This window comes from Salvelinus fontinalis, chromosome 41 (assembly GCF_029448725.1).
Source record: "Salvelinus fontinalis isolate EN_2023a chromosome 41, ASM2944872v1, whole genome shotgun sequence".
In the NCBI taxonomy this organism is placed as follows: domain Eukaryota; kingdom Metazoa; phylum Chordata; class Actinopteri; order Salmoniformes; family Salmonidae; genus Salvelinus; species Salvelinus fontinalis.
Window position 1 is genome coordinate 6,286,606 of NC_074705.1, and position 26,345 is coordinate 6,312,950.

Consider the following 26,345-nt stretch of genomic DNA (forward strand, 5'->3'; position numbering starts at 1 on the left):
ACAAAGGGGTGCTGCAATACTCTTTGATGGCTAATGTTTTGCAAATAAGACCAAAAATAATTTTTTGTTTTCATACATTTTTACGATATAGTCAATCATGACTTTGCAGCTGGCCCCATCTAGCAGAAATAATTCAGTTCTGCCTCAAGGGCAAGATTCATGACAATAAACATCAACCTGTGAATAAAGTCCCACATCACTGACAAACAACACTGCACTTCAACCTTGTGACTCAAAGCAACAGGTTAGGCACTTCTTCATGTTTCTCATTCAATCAAAACACACCACATTTCTGGCTGGAGGGACAATTCCATTCTCTACATTCAGCACAGATTACAAAAAGATAAAAAATTCCATCACTGCATATCATGAATTCTAATTTGAAATTAATGCAAACAGCTTTTGGCAAATAATGAATCTCTGGGTAGCAGAGGCAGGGGAATGTCAACTGAAGCTCTGCAGGCCCTGGCTCATCTGGCTACTGTAGGCTGATGCTCAAACCCATCACCATTGTAAAACACCCTCTCTTCATCACTCAATATGTAATTGGCAGCACCTGCTTAGCACTGACTGGCCTCCAAACAGAGGATAGGGATACCCTGTGCGTCTCAAATGGCACCCTATTCCCTATATAGTGGTTTACTGTTGACCAAGTCCCATAGGGCTCTATTAAAAAGTAGTGCACTAGGGAATAAGGTGCTGTTTGGAATGCACACACTGTTGTTGTATTCCTCCACTGATGAGCGAGTAAGTTGGGTGTAATATATTGAGTGATGACTGACCACATTGCTAACATGACATGAACTATGAAAGCCTCAGAGAATCAACAGTGACCACATCACACATCCGTACAGTGGGTCATTGATATAAAGATTCCAAGACTACTCTGGGTTGGGATAGACATTTGTCACCATATGGGCCACCCTCACGCTGGTACTGAGCAACACTTCATAGTGGGATTGCATGTCAGATTGGAAAGAGACTGGACCAGGGATGTTGACACACTGCAGCAGGCCAGAATAGATGGAACTACAGAGATGAAAAAGGAATGGAATAGTGACAGTGAAGATGGGATGGGGAAGCACATCGTGTCGTCCTATGTATCGAACCGATGATCAGGATTAGATCACTTCCTGTGTAGGCACAGGGAGTTTAGTCAGGCCTCTCTTATCTTCCCACCCCTGCAGAAAGTTACGTATTTTTCAGGGGGCTGTGTTGTGTTTAATCTGAACTGTATCTTGCCAAGTCAGGCTCTTTATCAATTTCAACTGATTCTCCAAGGAAAGGACGACCAGCTCTAAGTGTTCGCTACCCTCACATCCTCTGCTCAGAACCTCCACATTTGTTCTACATCCTCTCAAGACTTATTCCTGACATTTTGGAGCTGTTGTTATTCTCATATTTTGTTTTAACACTGAATCAGTCAAATACTGTGTCAACAAAAAGTCTAAATAAATCTACATATTATCTATTTATCCAAGGTAAGTTATGTGAATAAGAGAAGTGCCTGTTCTGTAAAAATACAGGAAAGTACAGGGTGTTTTAAAAACATTGAGGCTTTTCCAGCGTAACTGATCCAGATCTGAAATCTTACCGTAAAACAAGACCTTGAAGTGTCATGTGTGAGTGTGTGTGTAGATGCATCAGTAAACAGTTTGTGTAGAAGTGAGTGAGTGAGTGAGTAAGTGTGTGTGTGTTTGTGTGTGTGTGTGCGTGTGCTCGTGTGTGTTTACGTATGCGCGTAAGACACAAAACATCAGTGATTGTACGATGATTATTAGCTGCTAATAGTCCATCCTTTCAAGGTCACTGTTCACATTATAGACCTATAGAGCTCAGACGTTATGACAGCGCTTAGAAATCTGTCAGATTGCTAACGATGTTGTAATAGAAGCGGTTTTATTTTAATGTTACCTCAACAAGTAAACAAGCAAACAAGCAAACTCAAAGCAATTTGAATTGATATTAACAATTGAGTGCTATAATTCTCATGTTTAAATTGTTAAGCTACTGACACTTACCTAATGATATCACATTAGGTGGTAAAGTGTCGCCAAGGCAACAGGCCGACTTAACCAGAAATAGCAGAGAAACGCACCTCTTCTCCTCCTCCTGTGACTGACAGGAGAAAACAATAAAATGCCAAGCAGCATGCATAGTTAAAAAGGTGGCTCGCATTCACCACTGTGAGGGCTGTTGAACCCTGCTGTTCCTCTGTAGCTGTCTTAATGTTTTTCTCCTGTTCTCTTCTCGCTCCTGTGTACTCTCCACTGGAGGCTGTCCCTTGTGGCTGTATGGGGGGAGAGGGGAGGGAGAGAGGAAGGAAGGGGGCATCTTGTTTCTTTTTACAGACCACTTTTATGATAAGATCAAAATTAAACATTGCCTCGGAGGCACAGAATAAATCTATAGAATACTGGAGCTTGTTCTGAAGGGAAAGCATTCTTTCTTTTCTCGAGTGTTGGCTATAAAAAGACAGAGACAGAGGACTGTTGGTCGTCGTGAGGTAGCTATGGAGAGCAGGTAGGTGACTTAACCTGTGTTGCTCTGTGCGTTAGACGGGGTCGGGGGGTTATTTTGTGGGAGGACTAGAGTCAGACACGACAGCTCAGCCAAGGAGAAGACAGAGGAGGAACACGCTGACCCACATCCCCATCATGCTCCACTCTGCTCTGCAGGAGGCCTTTTTAGAGAGGAGAAGAAGAGTCTCTTTACTGTGCGTCTTTCTCCTTCCTCTTGTGTCTCGCTTCAGGATGCCCCTCCGGCTCTTCCCATCCTCTCATCTCTTGCATCCCAGGGAGACGAGAGGGGAGAGGTGCAGTTAAACGGGCTTTGAGAATGGATGGGTATCTAAGTGGGCATGACCAGAAAAAATAAAATCTGAGCACTCTGGGCTAAAGTGGAGGTGCCACTCTGCCAAATGCTTAGGGGCGGCCTGACACACTTAGAAGATGTGGGCTGAAGTGGGGCGGTCCATCTCAAACGACGCTCGTGAAAATCAGAGGCTTCAATCTAGGTCATTGCCACTGATGCATTGCTAACTGAAAGAGAACTTCAGACACACCTGGCCTTTACAGTGACTGCTTTTTCAATAGATGTCACGTATCTGCCGAGAGAAGTCAATATTTTGCCTCTGAGACATCCCATTCTTTTGACATCAGTGAGTCAAATTGGAGTGTTCTGGACGGGAGCAAACTTCAATCCCAGAGTTGACTGGCTTGTATATTTCCTTCCTAAACGGAATATTCCCTTAGAAGATGCCTGAATAGAAATAACTAATCACTCTGGGTTTGTTGTGTCTGATGTTACTCATCCCGACAGCTGCATCTGCAGTCATTAAAGTGCTTCAAGGTTGATGAAAATTTTGGAAAGCTTTGCTCTCCATACCGCTTAGGGTCATCGTTGACAAGCTGCATACTGCACGTGTTAGCTAAATGAAGCCTATGACAGCAGTAGAAACCAATCACAAGCTGGAACAGAACAGAGCTGCCCATATATAACTAGATGGCTATTGGTTCACACATCACATGTGAAGGTTGTAACTATTGTCATATCCTTGAACCTGAATTGATTCAAGGAAACTTAGTCCGTAATCCTTCCCTGTAGTCATTAACGAAACGTGCCCTCTTTGGCCTCATGGATGGAATATTATTTATATTTTTCATAATTTCGTAATTAAAAAAAACATTATTTTTTTAAACTACGAAAATCCGGTGTTTCTATGTCAAACGTTGGTGTTATTTTTCAGTCTTCTGTATTGTATATAAAGTGAAATATTGGGATGCAGACTCATATCTGACATGGTACAGGTGTCTTATTTCTTTAAGCCCATAACCATGTGTGTGAGGTGGATATTTTTGTTTCAAAGTAAATTTGTTTAAGACTGCCAAGAATCACTCTGTTCGACCCTGATTCAGCCCACTGCAGTAAAAGGTTTTAATCACAGTACTGGGAATTACAGTACAAGCTTTGTTCTTGTACTGACAGTTGAAGTATAGTGCATCTAGGGAGGATGGATAAGAAGAATGTACACCTTGTCTTTAGGCTCTACATGTACTCATAATGATATAGTCATAATGCAGTATAATCATAGTTATAGACATAGTTATAGACACACATAAAGACTCATATAGGCTCATAATCCCGTATAGCAATAGTGTAAAGCATTATAAGTATAATCATAATGTCACGACTTCCGCCAAAGTCGGCTCCTCTCCTTGTTCGGGCGGCGTTCGGCGATCGACGTCACCGGCTTTCTAGCCACCGCCGCTCCATTTTTCATATATCCATTTGTCTTGTCTTGTTTCCAGACACACCTGGTTTTCATTTCCTAATCAAGCTACTTGTATTTAACCCTCTGTTTCCCAGCATGTTTTGTGTGTAATTGTTTTCATGTTATGTGGTGTTCGTTTAGGCGCTTTACTTTTATGTTCCGTTTATTTGAGCGCGTTTGTTTTCTGTAGTGCTCTCATGTTCGGAACTATAATAAAAGTGTGTCTGTTCATTATACTCTGCTCTCCTGCACCTGACTTCGCCTCCAATACACCTATTGACACATAATGACTTATAATATACAGCAACATAGTGCTTCATAACTGCTGGTCACTTTTTCCTCAAGGATCATACAGCATTAGAATGACCATCAGCATGAGGTATTTCTATCGTTTTTGTCAATGAGCAGAACATCATTATTACTGCATCATAATCTTTGTTATGGTGTGTTATAGTGGATTTTTAAGTCACTATAAAGTAATTGAGGGCTTTAGGAAAAGTGATGAAATGTGGGTTCGATTCCCGCTGACACCGTATAGATATAAAAAAAAATATGCACTCGCTGAACTGTAAGTTGATTTGAATAAGAGCTTCAGATAAATGCCATATATATTTGTCAGCAATATTGTAGAATTTTGTCGCACAGGGCTTTGACTTTTTCTTTGACCTTTTTCAATTTTTTGGACTATTTATGTTTTAAAAATATGTTTGTTTACACACTGAAACTGGCCATGAGGCACAATGACCCAACCCTCTAACTCATTTAACAGAACCATACACCAAATCTGTAATACTACAGGCACATATTTTGCTTTACACTCAGATTGCCGATTGATCACTATCACTCTTCACATGTGCAAACACTAACTGCGTACATGTTCACTTTGCAACCAGACCTTCGGTATGGATAAAAAGGCCACAGGTGAGTATTCTTGTGTTTGCAGAACAATGGAAGCAAACTTGGTAGAGAGAGGTGGAGGTGGAGGTGGAGGTAGAGGTGGAGGTGGAGGTAAGATAGAGGTGGAGGTGAAGGTGGAGGTGGAGGTAAAGGTGGAAGTAGAGGTGGAGGTGTAGGTAGAGGTAGAGGTAGAGGTGGAGGTGGGAGTAGAGGTGGGGGTAGAGATAGAGGTAGGGAAAGAGGTAGAGGTGGAGGTGGGAGTAAAGGTGGGGGTAGGGGTAGAGATCGAGGTGGAGGTGGGAGTAGAGCTGGGGGTAGAGGTAGAGATAGAGGTGGAGGTGGGAGTAAAGGTGGAGGTGGAGGTGTAGGTAGAGGTAGAGATGGAGGTGGGAGTAAAGGTGGAGGTAGAGGTAGAGGTGGAGGTGGGGGTAGAGATAGAGGTAGGGAAAGAGGTAGAGGTGGAGGTGGGAGTAGAGGTAGAGGTGGAGGTGGGAGTAGAGATAGAGGTAGGGAAAGAGGTGGAGGATGGGAGTAGAGATAGAGGTAGGGAAAGAGGTGGAGGTGGGAGTAGAGATAGAGGTGAAGGATGGGAGTAGAGATAGAGGTAGGGAAAGAGGTGGAGGTGGAGGTGGGAGTAGAGATAGAGGTAGGGAAAGAGGTGGAGGATGGGAGTAGAGATAGAGGTAGGGAAAGAGGCGGAGGTGGGAGTAGAGACAGAGGTAGGGAAAGAGGTGGAGTGGGAGTAGAGATAGAGGTAGGGAAAGAGGTGGAGGTGGGAGTAGAGATAGAGGTAGGGAAAGAGGTGGAGGTGGGAGTAGAGATAGAGGTAGGGAAAGAGGTGGAGGTGGAGGTGGGAGTAGAGATAGAGGTAGGGAAAGAGGTGGAGGATGGGAGTAGAGATAGAGGTAGGGAAAGAGGCGGAGGTGGGAGTAGAGACAGAGGTAGGGAAAGAGGTGGAGTGGGAGTAGAGATAGAGGTAGGGAAAGAGGTGGAGGTGGGAGTAGAGATAGAGGTAGGGAAAGAGGTGGAGGATGGGAGTAGAGATAGAGGTAGGGAAAGAGGCGGAGGTGGGAGTAGAGACAGAGGTAGGGAAAGAGGTGGAGTGGGAGTAGAGATAGAGGTAGGGAAAGAGGTGGAGGTGGGAGTAGAGATAGAGGTAGAGAAAGAGGTGGAGGTGGGAGTAGAGATAGAGGTAGGGAAAGAGGTGGAGGTGGGAGTAGAGATAGAGGTAGGGAAAGAGGTGGAGGTGGGAGTAGAGGTGGGGGTAGAGATAGAGGTAGGGAAAGAGGTAGAGGTGGAGGTGGGAGTAAAGGTGAGAGGTGGAGGTAGAGATAGAGGTAGGGGAAGAGGTGGAGGTGGAGGTGGAGATGGGAGTATAGGTGGGAATAGAGGTGGAGGTGGAGGTGGGAGTAGAGGTGGGGGTAGAGATAGAGATATAGAAAGAGGTAGAGGTGGAGGTGGGAGTAAAGGTGGGAGTAGAGGTGGAGGTAGAGAAAGAGGTGGAGGTGGAGGTGGGAGTAAAGGTGGGAGTAGAGGTGGGGGTAGAGGTGGGGGTAGAGGTGGGGGTAGAAGTGGAGGTGGGAGTAAAGGTGGGAGTAAAGGTGGGGGTAGAGGTGGGGGTAGAGGTGGGGGTAGAAGTGGAGGTGGGAGTAAAGGTGGGAGTAGAGGTGGGGGTAGAGGTGGGGGTAGAGGTAAGGGTAGAGATGGAGGTAGAAGTGGAGGTGGGAGTAAAGGTGGGAGTAGAGGTGGGGGTAGAGGTGGGAGTAGAGGTGGGAGTAGAGGTGGGAGTAGAGGTGGGGGTAGAGGTGTGAGTAGAGGTGGGAGTAGAGGTGGGGGTAGAAGTGGAGGTGGGAATAAAGGTGGGAGTAGAGGTGGGGGTAGAGATGGGGTAGAGAAAGAGGTAGAGGTGGAGGTGGGAATGAAGGTGGGAGTAGAGGTGGGGGTAGAGATGGGGTAGAGAAAGAGGTAGAGGTGGAGGTGGGAATGAAGGTGGGAGTAGAGGTGGGGGTAGAGGTGGGGGTAGAGAAAGAGGTAGAGGTGGAGGTGGAAGTAGAGGTGGGGGTAGAGGTGGGGGTAAAGGTGGAAGTAGAGGTGGGAGTAGAGGTGGGAGTAGAGGTGGGGGTAGAGATGGGGGTAGAGGTGGGGGTAGAGGTGGGAGTAGAGGTGGGGGTATAGATGGTGGTAGTGGTGGGGGTAGAGGTGGGAGTAGAGGTGGGGGTAGAGGTGGGGGTAGAAGTGGAGGTGGGAATAAAGGTGGGAGTAGAGGTGGGAGTAGAGGTGTGAGTAGAGGTGGGAGTAGAGGTGGGGGTAGAGGTGGGGGTAGAAGTGGAGGTGGGAATAAAGGTGGGAGTAGAGATGGGGGTAGAGATGGGGTAGAGAAAGAGGTAGAGGTGGAGGTGGGAATGAAGGTGGGAGTAGAGGTGGGGGTAGAGGTGGGGGTAGAGAAAGAGGTAGAGGTGGAGGTGGGGGTAGAGGTGGGGGTAGAGGTGGGGGTAGAGGTGGAAGTAGAGGTGGGGGTAGAGGTGGGGGTAGAGGTGGAAGTAGAGGTGGGGGTAGAGGTGGGGGTAAAGGTGGAAGTAGAGGTGGGGGTAGAGGTGGGGGTAAAGGTGGAAGTAGAGGTGGGGGTAGAGGTGGGGGTAGAGGTGGGGGTAGAGGTGGGGGTAGAGGTGGGGGTAAAGGTGGAAGTAGAGGTGGGGGTAGAGGTGGGGGTAGAGGTGGGGGTAGAGGTGGGGGTAGAGGTGGGGGTAAAGGTGGGGGTAAAGGTGGAAGTAGAGGTGGGGGTAGAGGTGGGGGTAGAGGTGGAAGTAGAGGTGGGGGTAGAGGTGGGGGTAAAGGTGGAAGTAGAGGTGGGGGTAGAGGTGGGGGTAGAGGTGGGGGTAGAGGTGGGGGTAGAGGTGGGGGTAAAGGTGGGGGTAAAGGTGGAAGTAGAGGTGGGGGTAGAGGTGGGGGTAAAGGTGGAAGTAGAGGTGGGGGTAGAGGTGGGGGTAAAGGTGGAAGTAGAGGTGGGAGTAGAGGTGGGGGTAGAGGTGGAGGTGGGAATGAAGGTGGGAGTAGAGGTGGGGGTAGAGGTGGGGGTAGAGAAAGAGGTAGAGGTGGAGGTGGGAGTAGAGGTGGGGGTAGAGGTGGGGGTAGAGAAAGAGGTAGAGGTAGAGGTGGGGGTAGAGGTGGGGGTAGAGAAAGAGGTAGAGGTGGAGGTGGGAGTAGAGGTGGGGGTAGAGGTGGGGGTAAAGGTGGAAGTAGAGGTGGGGGTAGAGGTGGGGGTAGAGGTGGGGGTAGAGGTGGGGGTAGAGGTGGGGGTAAAGGTGGAAGTAGAGGTGGGGGTAGAGGTGGGGGTAGAGGTGGGGGTAGAGGTGGGGGTAGAGGTGGGGGTAAAGGTGGAAGTAGAGGTGGGGGTAGAGGTGGGGGTAGAGGTGGGGGTAGAGGTGGGGGTAGAGGTGGGGGTAAAGGTGGAAGTAGAGGTGGGGGTAGAGGTGGGGGTAGAGGTGGAAGTAGAGGTGGTGGTAGAGGTGGGGGTAAAGGTGGAAGTAGAGGTGGGGGTAGAGGTGGGGGTAAAGGTGGAAGTAGAGGTGGGGGTAGAGGTGGGGGTAGAGGTGGAGGTGGGAATGAAGGTGGGAGTAGAGGTGGGGGTAGAGGTGGGGGTAGAGAAAGAGGTAGAGGTGGAGGTGGGAGTAGAGGTGGGGGTAGAGGTGGGGGTAGAGAAAGAGGTAGAGGTAGAGGTGGGGGTAGAGGTGGGGGTAGAGAAAGAGGTAGAGGTGGAGGTGGGAGTAGAGGTGGGGGTAGAGGTGGGGGTAAAGGTGGAAGTAGAGGTGGGGGTAGAGGTGGGGGTAGAGGTGGAGGTAGAGGAAGTCCAAGAACAGGGAAAGTAATCTCTGATGAAATTCGGACGACTGTGGTGGACCATGTGGTCAACCATGGTTTGACCTTAAGAGAGGCAGAGAGTGCAGCCCAATCTGAACAGCTTCACCGTAGAATCCATCATCTGGACGTTCCACAATGAGAATAGGTTTGTACTGCAGACATTGGACCTCTAATACTTTACTACTTGACAGTAGTGCAACATAAAGCACAGTAAAGATTGTAGATTCCAATACATACTGGAAGGGGAAGCAAAGTCAATGTTTCATGTATTACTGTATGTATGAAACTGGGAGCTCTACTACTTTGTCAATCAAATGTTTATTGTGTATAATGTATTACAGTTTTCCCCAATTGGAACTTGAAACGCAATCACTGAAACCTGAAACTCATATACCAAATCCTTAAATCAAGTCTGCAAAATTGCAAGCCCAATTCCTGCTTTACACTCAGTTTTCAATTCTATTTCTCACTTTTTGTAAAACACTACACACAGTTCTCTACATTAGGCGGAACATTCAAAATTAAAATCTCTTTAGTCCCTTTGGAAAGCAACGCCAATCACAATGCCAAGCTCTATACACCAATTGGTAACACCCACTCCTCACAGGTGTAAACAATAGTTGCTGAATTGTTCACTTAGAATTCAGAGCTTTAGCACTATAAAAGGCCACAGATGAGCTCTCCTGTTCTGGAGGGAAATGGAAGTCAATGGTGAACCAAGAGCTGGAGGTGAAGGAGTGAGAGGAAGAGGAGGAGGAGGACAAGGAAGGACAGTTGTCTCAGATGAATTCAGGGCCACATTGGTTGACCATGTGCTCAACTATGGATTGAGTATAAGAGAGGCTGGGCAGAGAGTTCAGCACAACCTGAGCCGCTACACAGTTGCATCTATCATCATACATTCAGAAATGACAACCGGTAAGTTACCTACCATCTACACTATACTCTTTATGTATGTATATTGTAGTATACTGCAGTCCGACAAATCAGCAGGCCTATGTTACTCAGGGATTGTTGGTCAATGTTACAGTAATGTCATTTCATATTGAAAGAAAATAGACTATTTTGTCTTACTGTAACCAATCACATCATATTTGTGGGTCTTCTGCAGAACTGAGAGACGGCCAGGCCATGGTGGGAGACACCGGCTGTTCACGCCAGAACAGGAGATCGCTATTGTGAACATGGTGGTGGCAAACAACACCATTAGACTATGAGAAATCCAGAACCACATAATTGCAGACAACACAATATGCAGTAACATTCACCAGGTGGGCTTGTCTACATTGGACCGTACATTACAGTGGAACCGAATCCGGATGAAACTGGTCTACAGGGTGCCATTAAAGAGAAACTCAGAGGGTTAAAGAACAGCGCAATGAATATGTGCAAGTAAGTACTATACTGTGAATTTACTACCATATCAGCACTGTATAGACACATTACAGTACTGTAATCCAGTGCATTGTGTCTCACCATATTGACTGCTCTCGGTCTATGTCACACATTGTCTTGTTGTCTGTCAGAGAGTCTTGGAGCTGGATGCCGCTGCAATTCAGTACATTTATACACTGCTCAAAAAAATAAAGGGAACACTTAAACAACACAATGTAACTCCAAGTCAATCACACTTCTGTGAAATCAAACTGTCCACTTAGGAAGCAACACTGATTGACAATAAATTTCACATGCTGTTGTGCAAATGGAATAGACAAAAGGTGGAAATTATAGGCAATTAGCAAGACACCCCCCAAAACAGGAGTGATTCTGTAGGTGGTGACCACAGACCATTTCTCAGTTCCTATGCTTCCTGGCTGATGTTTTGGTCACTTTTGAATGCTGGCGGTGCTCTCGCTCTAGTGGTAGCATGAGACGGAGTCTACAACCCACACAAGTGGCTCAGGTAGTGCAGTTCATCCAGGATGGCCCATCAATGCGAACTGTGGCAAAAAGGTTTGCTGTGTCTGTCAGCGTAGTGTCCAGAGCATGCAGGCGCTACCAGGAGACAGGCCAGTACATCAGGAGACGTGGAGGAGGCCGTAGGAGGGCAACAACCCAGCAGCAGGACCGCTACCTCCGCCTTAGTGCAAGGAGGTGCACTGCCAGAGCCCTGCAAAATGACCTCCAGCAGGCCACCACCGTCTCAACACCGTCCTTCTCATCACATTCCATGACACACTACATGGCGTCCTCATTCCAGCCGAGCAGAGGGGTGGGACCAGAGCAGCCCAGGTATGTTGTCATCTGGGACAACGTGAGTTTCCACCGGGCTGCTCTGGTCCACAACTGGTTCATCAACCACCCACAATGTATTGTTCTATACCTCCCACCATATTCCCCATTCCTAAACCCAATTGAAGAGTTTTTTTCTGGCATGGGGATGGAAGGTGTATGACCACCATCCCCTCGCACGCATGCCTCTTCTCCAGGCAATGGAGCATGCATGTGGTGAAGTTGATGTGGGGGCTGGATCCGTCACTCCAGAAGATTCTTTCCCCGCTGTTTAGCCAGGGAGAACATGGCTTGTGATGTAGATGACGTGCTGTGGCCAGACCAAAATAGGAGGCAGGATGCAGCCTAATGTCTTTTTCCTTACATTTTGCATGTGCTTTTGTCTTTTTGTGTTTAGAGTTTTGGAAGAATGAGCCACTCTCATTTTTATTTTTGTACAGAAAACCTTTAATTTCACTGAATGTTTTTCCTGGTTTTCTTATGTTGGGTATGGAAAGTGTTACATACAAAACACAAGTGTTCAAAATACTGCATTTTGGAAAAAAATGACAATGTTTTTGTTACTGAATTGCATTTGTGTGTGTTTATTTATGTATATTTGAGTAGGTATACATTATTACATGCATACATGTAACAATCTTTTACAACCGACTACAGTGTAACACTGAAAATGCCAAAGGAATAAACCTATTGTTTTGTGTTGAGCACATCAGTATGTTGGTTGGCAGACAGATCTATTCATAGTAGTGTTTTGTGTTGAGCACATCCGTGTGTTGGTTGGCAGACAGATCTATTCATAGTAGTGTTTTGTTTTGAGCACATCAGTGTGTTGTTGGTTGGCAGACAGATCTATTCATAGTAGTGTTTTGTGTTGAGCACGTCCATGTGTTGTTGGTTGGCAGACAGATCTATTCATAGTAGTGTTTTGTGTTGAGCACATCAGTGTGTTGGTTGGCAGACAGATCTATTCATAGTAGTGTTTTGTGTTGAGCACGTCCATGTGTTGTTGGTTGGCAGACAGATCTATTCATAGTAGTGTTTTGTGTTGAGCACATCAGTGTGTTGGTTGGCAGACAGATCTATTCATAGTAGTGTTTTGTGTTGAGCACATCAGTGTGTTGGTTGGCAGACAGATCTATTCATAGTAGTGTTTTGTGTTGAGCACATCAGTGTGTTGGTTGGCAGACAGATCTATTCATAGTAGTGTTTTGTGTTGAGCACGTCCATGTGTTGTTGGTTGGCAGACAGATCTATTCATAGTAGTGTTTTGTGTTGAGCACGTCCATGTGTTGGTTGGTAGACAGATCTATTCATAGTAGTGTTTTGTGTTGAGCACATCAGTGTGTTGGTTGGCAGACAGATCTATTCATAGTAGTGTTTGGTGTTGAGCACATCAGTGTGTTGGTTGGCAGACAGATCTATTCATAGTAGTGTTTGGTGTTGAGCACATCAGTGTGTTGGTTGGCAGACAGATCTATTCATAGTAGTGTTTTGTGTTGAGCACATCAGTGTGTTAGTTGGCAGACAGATCTATTCATAGTAGTGTTTTGTGTTGAGCACATCAGTGTGTTAGTTGGCAGACAGATCTATTCATAGTGTTTTGTGTTGAGCACATTAGTGTGTTGGTTGGTAGACAGATCTATTCATAGTAGTGTTTTGTGTTGAGCACATCCGTGTGTTGGTTGGTAGACATTCATAGTAGTGTTTTGTGTTGAGCACATCAGTGTGTTGGTTGGCAGACAGATCTATTCATAGTAGTGTTTTGTGTTGAGCACATCAGTGTGTGTTAGTTGGCAGACAGATCTATTCATAGTAGTGTTTTGTGTTGAGCACATCAGTGTGTTGGTTGGCAGACAGATCTATTCATAGTAGTGTTTTGTGTTGAGCACATCAGTGTGTTGGTTAGTATACAGATCTATTCATAGTAGTGTTTTGTGTTGAGCACATCAGTGTGTTGGTTGGTAGACATTCATAGTAGTGTTTTGTGTTGAGCACATCAGTGTGTTGTTAGTTGGCAGACAGATCTATTCATAGTAGTGTTTTGTTTTGAGCACATCAGTGTGTTGTTGGTTGGCAGACAGATCTATTCATAGTAGTGTTTTGTGTTGAGCACATCAGTGTGTTGTAAGTTGGCAGACAGATCTATTCATAGTAGTGTTTTGTGTTGAGCACATCCGTGTGTTGGTTGGCAGACAGATCTATTCATAGTAGTGTTTTGTGTTGAGCACATCAGTGTGTTGGTTGGTAGACATTCATAGTAGTGTTTTGTGTTGAGCACATCAGTGTGTTGGTTGGTAGACAGATCTATTCATAGTAGTGTTTTGTGTTGAGCACATCAGTGTGTTGGTTGGTAGACAGATCTATTCATAGTAGTGTTTTGTGTTGAGCACGTCCATGTGTTGTTGGTTGGCAGACAGATCTATTCATAGTAGTGTTTTGTTTTGAGCACGTCCATGTGTTGTTGGTTGGCAGACAGATCTATTCATAGTAGTGTTTGGTGTTGAGCACATCAGTGTGTTGGTTGGCAGACAGATCTATTCATAGTAGTGTTTTGTGTTGAGCACATCAGTGTGTTGGTTGGTAGACAGATCTATTCATAGTAGTGTTTTGTGTTGAGCACGTCCATGTGTTGTTGGTTGGCAGACAGATCTATTCATAGTAGTGTTTTGTTTTGAGCACGTCCATGTGTTGTTGGTTGGCAGACAGATCTATTCATAGTAGTTTTTGGTGTTGAGCACATCAGTGTGTTGGTTGGTAGACAGATCTATTCATAGTAGTGTTTTGTGTTGAGCACATCAGTGTGTTGTTGGTTGGCAGACAGATCTATTCATATGACGTGTGTGTGTGTCATTTTGATTAAAACATTTTTTTGGAAAGAAATTAAACAGCATTGAATGCAGTGTTTGGTTTTGCTAGAGATTTGTAGAGTTTAGCATTTTGTGTTTGTGGTTTTGTGTTTTGTGTAGAGTTCTGAAAGACGAGCACCACGGGTGGTAGAACGCCTCTACAGACCAACAGGAGGCTGCCATTGTGCAAACGGTAGTTGAAAATCCAACAACAGATTATTTAAAACCCTGCCATCTTCCGTAACATCAGAGTGAGTTTATTATCAACCACAGCCCACATCCTGAAGAAACACCATCTCCGGATGAAGCACATCTACAGAGCCCCATTTGAAAGGAATTCCCAAAGAGTGAAGGATAAACGGTACGATATGTGCAAGTAAGTAATGTACTAGTATTACACGCTTAAAACATTAGAGTCTCATTGATGTTGCCAGTGAACTTTACTATACAGCAATTACAGTATTTACTTTAATTTCAGAGAGTCATGGAGTTGGATGCAAGTCCCATCCTCCAGGAACTCATATTCATAGATGAGGCTGGATTCAGCGAGGAGGAGAGGAAGGAATATCATTGGTCAACGTGCCACATTGAGGTACCTGGCCAGCGCGGGGGAAATGTCACCGTATGCGCAGCTATGAGCCACAATGGGGTCCTCCACCGCCATGCAACCCTTGGACCATACAACACTGCCCATCTCCAGCTCTCCGTCTGGCCCTTCTCCAGGCAATGGAGGATGCCTGTGGTGACGTTCCAGCAGAGTCCTGTCAGGGATGGATGAGTCAAGCCAAAATACATTTCCCCCACTGTCTGGACAAGGAGAATATCGCCTGTGATGTTGATAAAACTCTGTGGCCGGACCAAAACAACAGGCATGACTGATTTTGTTTTTGCAATGGAGTATTTGTTTCTTGACTTATGATTTAGATTTCTTTATCTAGTCCGTACAATTTAACTAACATACAATACAGTAGTATTTTTCTTCCTTTGCATATGCACAATATATTTACTGTATGTTTGCATTTTTACTCTGTGTGTGCTTACAGTATGCCGGTTGACATGTATTGAGTCATGTTGAAATATAAAACGGACATTTTTGCGTTTGTTTTTCTTTCTTGTTTGAGTACTCACAAACAATATACAGTATAACGACACAATCTTAGCCTTACCACTGAAATAGGTTCTGATAGTAGTGAATATATTTTGAATATTTCACATTAGTGTGATCTTTGTTGTCACTGAGTTAGATTCACTTGATGTGTGTGTCATTTGAATGCAGAGTTTCATTTTGAGCAGGGAGTACATGATTTTGATTGCTGTGTTTCATTTTGAGCAGGGAGTACATGCTTTTGATCGCTGTGTTTCATTTTGAGCAGGGAGTACATGCTTTTGATCGCTGTGTTTCATTTTGAGCATGGAGTACATGCTTTTGATCGCTGTGTTTCATTTTGAGCAGGGGGTACATGCTTTTGATCGCTGTGTTTCATTTTGAGCAGGGAGTACATGCTTTTGATCGCTGTGTTTCATTTTGAGCAGGGAGTACATGCTTTTGATCGCTGTGTTTCATTTTGAGCAGGGAGTACATGCTTTTGATCGCTGTGTTTCATTTTGAGCAGGGAGTACATGCTTTTGATCGCTGTGTTTCATTTTGAGCAGGGAGTACATGCTTTTGATCGCTGTGTTTCATTTTGAGCAGGGAGTACATGCTTTTGATCGCTGTGTTTCATTTTGAGCAGGGAGTACATGATTTTGATCGCTGTGTTTCATTTTGCTAGATGTCTGAGGGGTTTGGGGAAATTGGCTCACTGCTTTGTGTTTAGAGTTTTGAGTACCTAAGATGTAGTTTCAGCAAATGTGTGTTAACAACTGGGAAACACTGTAATACAATGTGCAGGAGTGCCAAATTGCCAATTGTACATATGTAGGATCTTAATGTGATCATCCTGTTGTAGTAGAAGTTTCCAGCAATGCAGGATATGAAAACGTGTAGTGTATTTGAGGATTAAAAAGCTTCTGAAGTTTGTAATTTCCACTTTGAAATTTCAGACTTGATTTTTTACAACAAAATGTGTCAACCTCAACGAAAATGTCCATGAATCATAATCCACATAATCATTTACATTTCCTGTTGCTGTAGGATAATTTTCCTGCTTTAGCAAACTGGCTCAAATTAAGATCCTACATCTGTAAGATTTTGAGGCAATTTATGTTATGTTGTGTAATGTAGCGTAGTGTAGCGTAGCATTGCGTAATGTAGTGTAGTGTTGCTTAATGTAATGTAGTGTAGCGTAGCATTGTGTTGCGTTTCGTAATGCAACTGTTTGAATAAAGAAGAGTGAGAAAGAATGAAGAGCGTTGCGTCGTCATCATGAAATGTGAAGAAATGTTCACTTTACTGAAAGTCGACAATGGACACTTTATATAATGTACAGTAAGAGCTTATGGTGTATTATATCTGTCTGCCTTAGGCATTCCATCACTTTACCTAAAGCAATCAAAGATGACTTTATAGTGGCTTATAAGTACGCTATAACACACCATAACAAAGATTATGATGCAGTAATAATGATGTTCTGCTCATTGACAAAAACGATAGAAATGCCTCATGCTGATGGTCATTCTAATGCTGTATGATCCTTGAGGAAAAAGTGACCAGCAGTTATGAAGCACTATGTTGCTGTATATTATAAGACATTATGATTATACTTATAATGCATTAGGACTACTGCTATACGGGATTATGAGACTTAATGAGTCTTTATGTGTGTCTATAACTATGATTATACTGCATTATGGCTATATCATTATGAGTACATGTAGAGCCTAAAGACAAGGTGTACATTCTTCTTGTCCATCCTCCCTAGATGAGTCTTTATGTGTGTCTATAACTATGCTTATACTGCATTATGACTGTGTCATACTAGTACTGTGGACGAGTACTGTTGCATGTCGAGTTCATAACACGACAGGCTGTATTATTCAGCTTTACTCTATGTGCTGCAGCATAGAAACAGCAGCGTCCGCTATGCTTAAACACACACTACAGTAGCTCAGTGCATGTGGAATTAAATAAAACTACCCGTACATGTCATTTAAAGAACAGGCCCTGGCACCATCAATCAGCTTCATGTAAACCTTTTAAGTAGCAGCCGTTAGCTGAATTTAAATAGAGTGTGCAGAGAAGATAGGGTGAAACGTGGCAAAGGAGAGAAAACTACAGCGCAGCCGTCATCTGATGGAATCAGGGACCTGTATGATGTTTTCACCGGCGACAGACGGGAAAAGCCATTGCATTGCTGACCTACGGTTACCCGAGCGGCACATCTCACAGACAGGAAACCATCAACGATGTGGCTCAGAGGACGCTTCACCGTACACTATCGTATCAAGCATGGCCATGCCCTGTGATAGGCTAAACCAAGTCGCTATCTGACACTTATGGGACAAAGAGAAAAAGAACGCTAAACACTGGAATGGCCCAGAGACGTCAAGACATCATGCGTCTTCTACTCTGCTCCATTAATATTCTATCTGGACACTTACACTGCCTGCTACACTGTTGCTACACACCTCCAACATGCTGAAGAGATTATGTAAAAGTACTATGGGGACTTCCTGGAATGGGCCAAGACCGTCTAATTAAGGCAAGGGGTTGGCATAGTGACGTCCCTCCGTAGACCTGGGAGTCATCTTCCTGACAGCTCCACTGAATACCTTGACTGAACCTCATGATGTATAATTTAGAGTCGACACGCAAGGGATCTGAATAAGACTGGCTAATGATGTTGACAACGGCGTCAAAACCCTTAAACTGATTAGTATTGCCATGCAGGGCTCCCTCTGCTCCATATCACGAAAGGAAATCTCTAATGGTAGGCTAGCCAGATACCTGTTTCAGGGGCAGGAAATGTGGGAGAGTGTTAAGTTGAGATGATGAGCTGGAACAAATTTTGTTGAATTATTCAACAAGATTTAGACACCCATGGAGGCAGCAATGTAGTATGATTAATATTGATGAATATATTGTTTTTACTGTACATGGCATGCTGCTTTCGCTATTTCCCCAAAGAGAGAGCTTTTGTCTAACTACTAAATGATGCGAAACCCTTAGCATTCTATTGAGAACCAACCATCGTTTCCTATCGCTTTATCTCTGTCAACTCCACACACATCTTCATCCACTGATGAGGAAATGCAGCTGTGGTGGGATGTGTCACTCCAGCTGAGCCATGGCCAGAGAGACGCCCCCGTCGCCTGACATGACACTTGGACATTTTCCGGAGTGTGTTACAACATGACCCGGCTGTCTGGTCCTTCTCTGTGAGAACCCAGCAGGGTGTTTTTTAAATCCCCCAACACCCCTCTGTTTCTATCTCTCCCTCCACACTCCTCCTTTTATCTCCCTCCATAAAAGACATGACTTACAAATGGAAGCTCCCGCTGCCGCAGAGAGAAAGTTTGGGTTGATTTGTGCCAGGAACTTCTCTGTCTCTCATCCAGAGATTGTGCTCTGCTCTCTGTGGATTCACACTGTTCCACGTTGGCTGCAATATCTTCCTCTAGAATCAATGAGTGACGTTCCTTCCTCAGCTTTGAAATATAACAATCCTGTGACATGGTATGGCATGGTGTCGTATCATATAGTACAACAGTTATTTGAGGTGTGTGTTACAGAAGCTGAAAGACGTTGATGGTGATATGTCACTGCGTTGTGTAATGGGTTTAGTATTGCCACGGTATTGGCACAGGTGTGGGCCAAACAAATGAGCGGCCGCAGCTGGATCGTCCCTGTAATCAGAGAGGAGGTTGTGTCCTTCTGCCTCAATAACTGCCTGACATCCTGGAGCCGCAGATTAAATAATCTTGTAATTAGGGGGTAAAATCAACCGGCTTTTGAATTCCCTGCTCCTGTCGTGTGTGTTTGGGTGTGTGTGTGTGTGTGTGTGTGTTGGTGTTGGTGTGGGTGTGTGTGTGTTTGCGTGTGGGTGGGTGGGTGGGTGGGTGTTGATGCACCCATTTACATATCTGTGTCTTCTCAAGAGGACCTGGTTTATAAAAAGTGGGCTTGTGGCTCCTTACTGTATCATGCATTATTGCTGGGATGGTTTTCCACGGTGGTTAACCTGTAACACTGAAGGCAGGATGTGTAGAGCTGTTCTCTAGCCCCTGGAACCTTGCTGGACAGTAGTTACCATAGTGATGTTATTGCAGCTTCACAATGTGCATTATTCTCTGTATGTATGAACTCTGTGTGACAGCTTCTGCAGCCTCAGGTCAATATGCTGTTTGTATAGGGTTGCGTATGTGAACTGTCGATACATATTATTCTATTCAACAAATATGAAGTGCTGTATTTCGGGGTAATATGGAAAAGTGAGCAAAATGGGATAAAACAAATGTTTAATAAGCGTTTTCAAAAGGGAACTTTTGCAGTATATAAACCAGAATTCCCAATCTAGAAAATAGAAACAGTTGCTGTTACTCGTATTCATTCCAGTCAATGTGGCCCCTGCCTCATCAGAAACCACACAACACAGACCCTCTTCCCCTTTCACCCTGCGTTGTCCAGAAGTATCAACCAGCCTCTAACCTGCACAACTATCCCCACACTAGGAGAAGGAGAGAGAGAAAAAGACCTCAAAGCCGTGTTTGTCCACTCTCCATTCATGAAGAAGTCACGTTCCCTGCCAGGCCTGTATGACAGAGAGAGCACACAGTGCAGAGGTTCTGTCTGAGGGGGCCTTTCTTTCTCTTAAAGCCCCCTCATCGAAATTCACCTCACAGAGACAGGGACTCAGAGGCCACCGCCTTGACGGGGTTGTCCAGTCCTGGGGAAATCAAACAAGGCCCATAGGGCTTTGGTCAAACGTGGTGCCCTATATAAGGAATAGAGTGCCATTTGGGACACAGCCAGAACCTCGTCTGCTGGGTTCACAGGGAAGTCTGCATTCCCATCAACCTCTCGTCTGTATGAACATACCTTGAGAACTGGGATGAATACCTCGTCGACCAGACAGGAAGGTGTTTCAACACCAGGGATTGAGATAGCTGATTTAACATGACAGTGTCAATGTATTTCAGGATAAGGCTTAGCTGGAGAGTGGAGGAAAATAACTGTAGATGTTACTTGGGGACACATGTACTCCATCTGTGTTACTTGGGGACACATGTACTCCATCTGTGTTACTTGGGGACACATGCAGTCCATCTGTGTTACTTGGGGACACATGTACTCCATCTGTGTTACTTGGGGACACATGCAGTCCATCTGTGTTACTTGGGGACACATGCAGTCCATCTGTGTTACTTGGGGACACATTCAGTCCATCTGTGTTACTTGGGGACACATGCAGTCCATCTGTGTTACTTGCGGTCACATGCAGTCCCTCTGTGTTACTTGGGGAGACATGCAGTCCATCTGTGTTACTTGGGGACACATTCAGTCCATCTGTGTTACTTGGGGACACATGCAGTCCCTCTGTGTTACTTGGGGAGACATGCAGTCCATCTGTGTTACTTGGGGACACATTCAGTCCATCTGTGTTACTTGGGGACACATGCAGTCCATCTGTGTTACTTGGGGACACATGCAGTCCATCTGTGTTAATTGGGGACACATGCAGTCCATCTGTGTTACTTGCGGTCACATTCAGTCCATCTGTGTTACTTGGGGACACATGCAGTCCTTCTGTGTTACTTGGGGAGACATGCAGTCCCTCTGTGAATTGCAATTTGTACAATATGTTACGAATTTGCAGTAGGTATGATATGTCACGAATTACAATTTGTTTTGGCTAACGTTAGCTATGGTTTGCTAGGTGGCTAACACTAACGTTAGCTAAGCTAGGGGTTAAGCTAAAAGGGTTACAGTTAGGGTTAGGGGAAGGGTTAGATAACATGCTAAGTAGTTGCAGAGTAGCTAAAAGTAGTAAGTAGCTGCAAAGTTCTATATCGATAAAATGCTAAAGTTGTCCTTGATGATATTCGAACACGCAACATTTGGGTTGCTAGACATAGATGCTAATTTGAGTGTTCCGGATTTAAGTTTACTATGTTATGTCTAGCCTATGAAACCAGTCTGAGGTACGTAAAACGTAAACACTGCGATATTACATGCATCGATTCCATTTAAATGCTACACATACAACCAGGCTAGTGTATCACCCAGTGAAGCCTTATCATTTGATATTGTTCAACTTGTGTTGACATCCCTGTTGTTTTTGTGTGTGTGAAAATCATATATCACCATAAGGAGACCATATGCTATGTGTTGACTTTTTGGGGCATGTCCAACTCCAAACGCACATCTCACCTATGCCATGGTTTCCCAAACGTTTTCAGTCAGGCCCCCCTTCCAGCATTGGGGAACCCCCCCAGGACCGAGATTGGGAAACCCTGCTCTAAGGTACACAATAATTGACATGACAAGAGGGATACTGATGATGCACTACTCAATGTGATGCACAAAACGGATGATGCACTACCCCACTACCCAGCCTGCCTCTCACCGTCCCAAAGTTTGCAAACCACTGGCCTATGCAAAGGTGGCTAGATAGATACATGTAGTAATAGTGGACGGTTGGTCTGGGTAGTGTGAGTCTGACTAGAATCTTATCATTTTTTTTCCATTGGGCGGCAGTACGTCTATCTTTAAACTTGAGAACTGCATTGCCTACCGGTCCACATAGTGACTGCGGTCTAGCGAGGGCGGGGGAATGAATCTGATGTCTGGAAATGCACCACTAAGTGCAAATTAACTGCAAGGCAAATACTATTCAGACCTGTATTTCTAGTTTCATATTTGGACTGTATGCGCATCTGTTTTCTCCATCCACGGAATTTTTCCCCCGGTGCGTGTGTTGGTGCACGAGGACTCTGCGCGGGCTCTTGGACTTGGAGGACGGATCCATCAAGCTCGGATTGTGAGTGTTCGCATAGCGGTACGCTGAAGGAAAACCTCATCGGATGTGGTATTACAGAATACTTGTGAAATATAGCCAACATTATAGATAGCTCTCTGCCGCGCTGCAGTCTGTGAGGACCGCACGAGTTTTTTGGGTGGAGAAATTGTGTGTTTCGCAGCGGAGAGGTTTGGGGGACTATTTATAACCAAGGATCGGCAGTCTGGAATGTTTGATTTTCTCGTTCATTAAATGTCAACCCTTTTCTCCTATTATAGTAGATTTTCCCACCGCCGCCGGTCTCAATATTATTTTCAAGTGACCATCTGCACCTTTTTTATTCGGCACTGAAAAAATCAGATGATATGCATATGTTCTCTGGATTAGACCTTCCCGTGGACAACTTGGCTTTTGCGTGAATGGGATATCTGTGTATTAGGCATATTGTTCAACGACCTTTGTATAAGGAGACGAGGCGTGTTATTAGCATTAGCCTACACCGGCATTGTGATGGTGAGCTTTTATGATCTGAACTGACAGCGGAATAGGATCATTTTGGAAACTGCTTGTGGGTAAGTTCATATGTTTTATTTTCAGTGCAGCGATGTAAAGTTTATTGGTTAAAACAGTTAAATGTACTCAACGCAACACATTGGTTCTATGGTCAGGAGGCTATTCTACCTTCTTACCATGAAAAACATTCCGATTTTTTGTGAAACCTGAATGTTATATGTAGCAATTTGAATGAGCTCCTTCCATAGTACCTGTGCCTTTAGTCCCCCGAGTTCTCCAGCTCGCAGCAGTTTATGCGCATTGTAAGGTATTTTCGTTTCTACAGCTCGTTACGCATAGATTGGTATGCGTTGGGCACTAGAGCACACTTTGGGGATGTTTGAAATTGTGTAATGTCCATTGCGCATAGGCTACATTTCGCTGCTTGATAAGCCTACTGTAATAGGCTACATTACGCTACTTGATCAGCGTACTGTAATTGATTTGAACGTTATATATATCTGTTAAAAGTTGTAACTCAGTGAAAATAAATGTGCACTGCAGCAATAGCACATTATTGCTGAAATATAGAAAGATTTTATGGCAAGAGTGAAACGATCATGTCTCTGATCATAAACTTGTGTCTGTGCATATATGTGTGTGTGCGTTCGCGTTAGTGCGTGCTTGTGTGTGTCCATGATGGATATATATATATATATATATATATATAAATATATATAAATATATATATATATATATATATATATATATATATATATATATATATTATGTAGGCTCATTATATGCAAACCGTTAGCTGTAGTTGTGTTACCTTTAATATATTTTACAAATACTATATTTCAACATATAGGGAATTTAAGATATAGCCTGTTTAGACTATGGCCTAACCGCAGGTTGCAAAGTTGTGTGGCGCTGGAAAGATGCGTGTGTGCATCCTCAGCTGCAGATGGTGAACTAAATCCCAAAATCATTGGAAGACGCGCGCGGCATTGATCTGTTCGTTCATGTGAAGTGTGCGAATAGGTCACCAGTGAATTCCACCTTGAAATGAAAGTGACAGACACATAGCTCAGGAAAATGACGATTTGGATCTTGGATTGCCCAGTAAACCCTTAGGTTTTAGCCACTGTGCCATCAATGCATATTGGCCGGTGAAGGGATCTTGGATTGCCCACTAAACCCTTAGGTTTTAGCCACTGTGCCGTCAATGCATATGGGCCGGTGAAGGGATCTTGGATTGCCCACTAAACCCTTAGGTTTTAGCCACTGTGCCGCCAATGCATATGGACCGGTGAAGGGATCTTGGATTGCCCACTAAACCCTTAGGTTTTAGCCACTGTGCCGTCAATGCATATGGGCTGGTGAAGGGATCTTGGATTGCCCACTAAACCCTTAGGTTTTAGCCACTGTGCCGTCACTGCATATGGGCCGGTGAAGGAATCATGGATGCACCGTTTCTCTCACATCGCAGACCCCCAAAAAGATGACAAGGTCGACATAAGCAACATTCCCAATAAATAAATAAATAAAATAAATAAATTCCCAATCTGGCCCTCACACCATCATGGTCACCTAATAATCCCCAGTTTACAATTGGCGCATTCATCCCCCTCCTCTCCCCTGTAACTATTCCCCAGGTCGTTGCTGCAAATGAGAACGTGTTCTCAGTCAACTTACCTGGAAAAATAACGGTAAAATAAAATACAAAAAATAAATTCAAGTGCTGTTTAACACGTGGTGCTGAAATGACAGCTCACAGAGTCGACAGATTGAAGAGAAGAGCATTAACCTGGGGTGTAATCATTAGTCCAAACCGTTGCAAACAGTTTGGACTAAAGCAAGAGTTTCTATTGGACAAATCCAGGCAGGTCCCTCCCCGTTTCGTTCCGTTTGGTTCCTAGTGAATACACCCCTGCATGTGTAGGTTGCAACACAGGTGTCTGCCACAAGCAGACCTACTGCACCAAAACGGTCAAATTAACTTTATTTGGCTGGACATGCAATTTTGCTCTAGCTAGCCTATATGGTGTGCAGTTAAGATGTATGCCAAGTGTATATTGAAACCCTATCATCAATACAGGACCAAGGGAGAGAAATGAAGTTACACAAAGGCACACAGGACAAAACGATTTTCAATGCTTCTCCTGCTGCTTTCACTCAATTCCTTTGGGTTGATTCAAACACAGCAGCAACGTTGCAGAAGACATGCTTCTTAACCCGCTGGGCATACACTGGTTGAATAAACGTTGTTTCCAAGTCATTTCAGTGAAATTACGTTGAACCAACATGGAATACACATTTCATTGACGTCTGTGCCCAGTGGGAAGGGAGGCCCCGTGGTCAGATATTGAGCTGGCTTGAATGCTTCTCACAGTCATTGATATAGAATTGACAATATAGATGCTCTTCAGATTATAATGATTCATCCATTTCAATTCACAATGTGATGCAGGTCATGGTCCTCCATTAGTTGCATTTTGTTATATTAGCACGCACAACATTCAAATATAATGTGTATTTTTAATACTGTATGTCCAGTAATGACACAATAAGCATCCAAATGTATGATTTGGAGGACCACAAGACAGCACCGGAGATTTCCGGGCTCATTATCACATTGGTTGCATGCATGCATTCTGGTTAGCATCTGCATATGTTCAGGGGAGCCATCATAACCACTGATCTCCTCCTTGATTGATACTTTTCATTTTCAAGGAGCTGTAACCGAGGCTCCACCCCCAACCTGCAGTCAAGTGGCAGATAGAGAGTCGAAGGCTTTCAAATGATGGAGTTCATTAATGTTGGGTGTCTGGTGTCGGGCAATGGAACATTGGCTCAGTGCTGAGGAGTGATTGGAACAATTGGTTAGGATTTGTGAGGGAGGCACTGAGGGAAGGGGCACCTTTATCGTTGTTATTAGATTACATTAATAAGACTCTGATGGAGAAGAAAGAACACTGGCTTTGAGGGGAGAAGGAATGTGAGAAGGAGAGAGAAGGAGCTAGGGAGGGTGAGAGATGGAGGGATTGAGAGGAGGGATGGAGATAGAGAGAAAGAAAGAATGTGAGAAAAGAGAGAGTAAGGGAGAGAGCGAGACGGAGAGTGATGGAGAGAGAGAAACCATAACAATTGTCACCATGTCATTGGATTTAGGTTAAAAGTTGGGTAAAAAAAATCCCTTAAGGTAATTACTTTTTGCAAATCCAAGCAGTTTTCCACGTTGTTTCAATATTTTCTCTGGTTTAAATGACTTGTAAACCATGTTGATTCAACCTGTTTTTGCACAGTGGGTTGTAAGCCTATAGAATACGCATTGTAAGCCATTAAATACACTATTCACTGTAGGTACAAAAGTATGTGGACACCCCTTAAAATTTGTCTATTTCAGGCACACCCGTTGCTGACAGGTGTATAAAATTGAGCACACAGCCATGCAATCTCAATAGACAAACATTGGCAGTAGAATAGCCTCAATGAAGAGCTGTGACTTTCAACTTGACTTTCAACTTGACTTCCAACAAAACAATTTGTCAGATTTCTGCCCTGTTATAGCTGCCCCGGTCAGCTGTAAGGGCTGTTATTGTGAAGTGGAAACATCTATGAGCAACAACGGCTCAGCCGCAAAGTGGTAGGCTACACATGCTCACAGAACGGGAGCGTCGTCCTTGGTTGCAACACTCACTACCGAGATCCAAACTGCCTCTGGAAGCAGCATCATCATAATAACTGTTTGTCGGGAGCTTCATTAAAATTGGTTTCCATGGCCGAGCAGCCACACACAAGCTTAAGATCACCATGCGCAAAGCCAAGTGTCGGCTGGAGTGGTGT

At 44.5% G+C, this 26,345-nt stretch overlaps 1 protein-coding gene across 3 annotated transcripts in view; it reads left to right on the forward strand.

Moving 5' to 3' along the window:
- Window positions 1-21,602: 21,602 nt before the first annotated feature.
- Window positions 21,603-26,345, forward strand: part of LOC129840470 (interleukin-1 receptor accessory protein-like 1-B) — a 297,926-nt gene continuing 293,183 nt past the window's right edge. For 2 of the 3 annotated variants that reach the window (XM_055908375.1, XM_055908377.1), the window contains exon 1: window positions 21,604-22,576. The gene's annotated coding sequence lies outside the window, so the exon portion shown is untranslated. Of the gene's footprint in view, window positions 22,577-26,345 lie in introns of all 3 variants that reach the window. The other variant, XM_055908376.1, reaches the window with a different exon arrangement.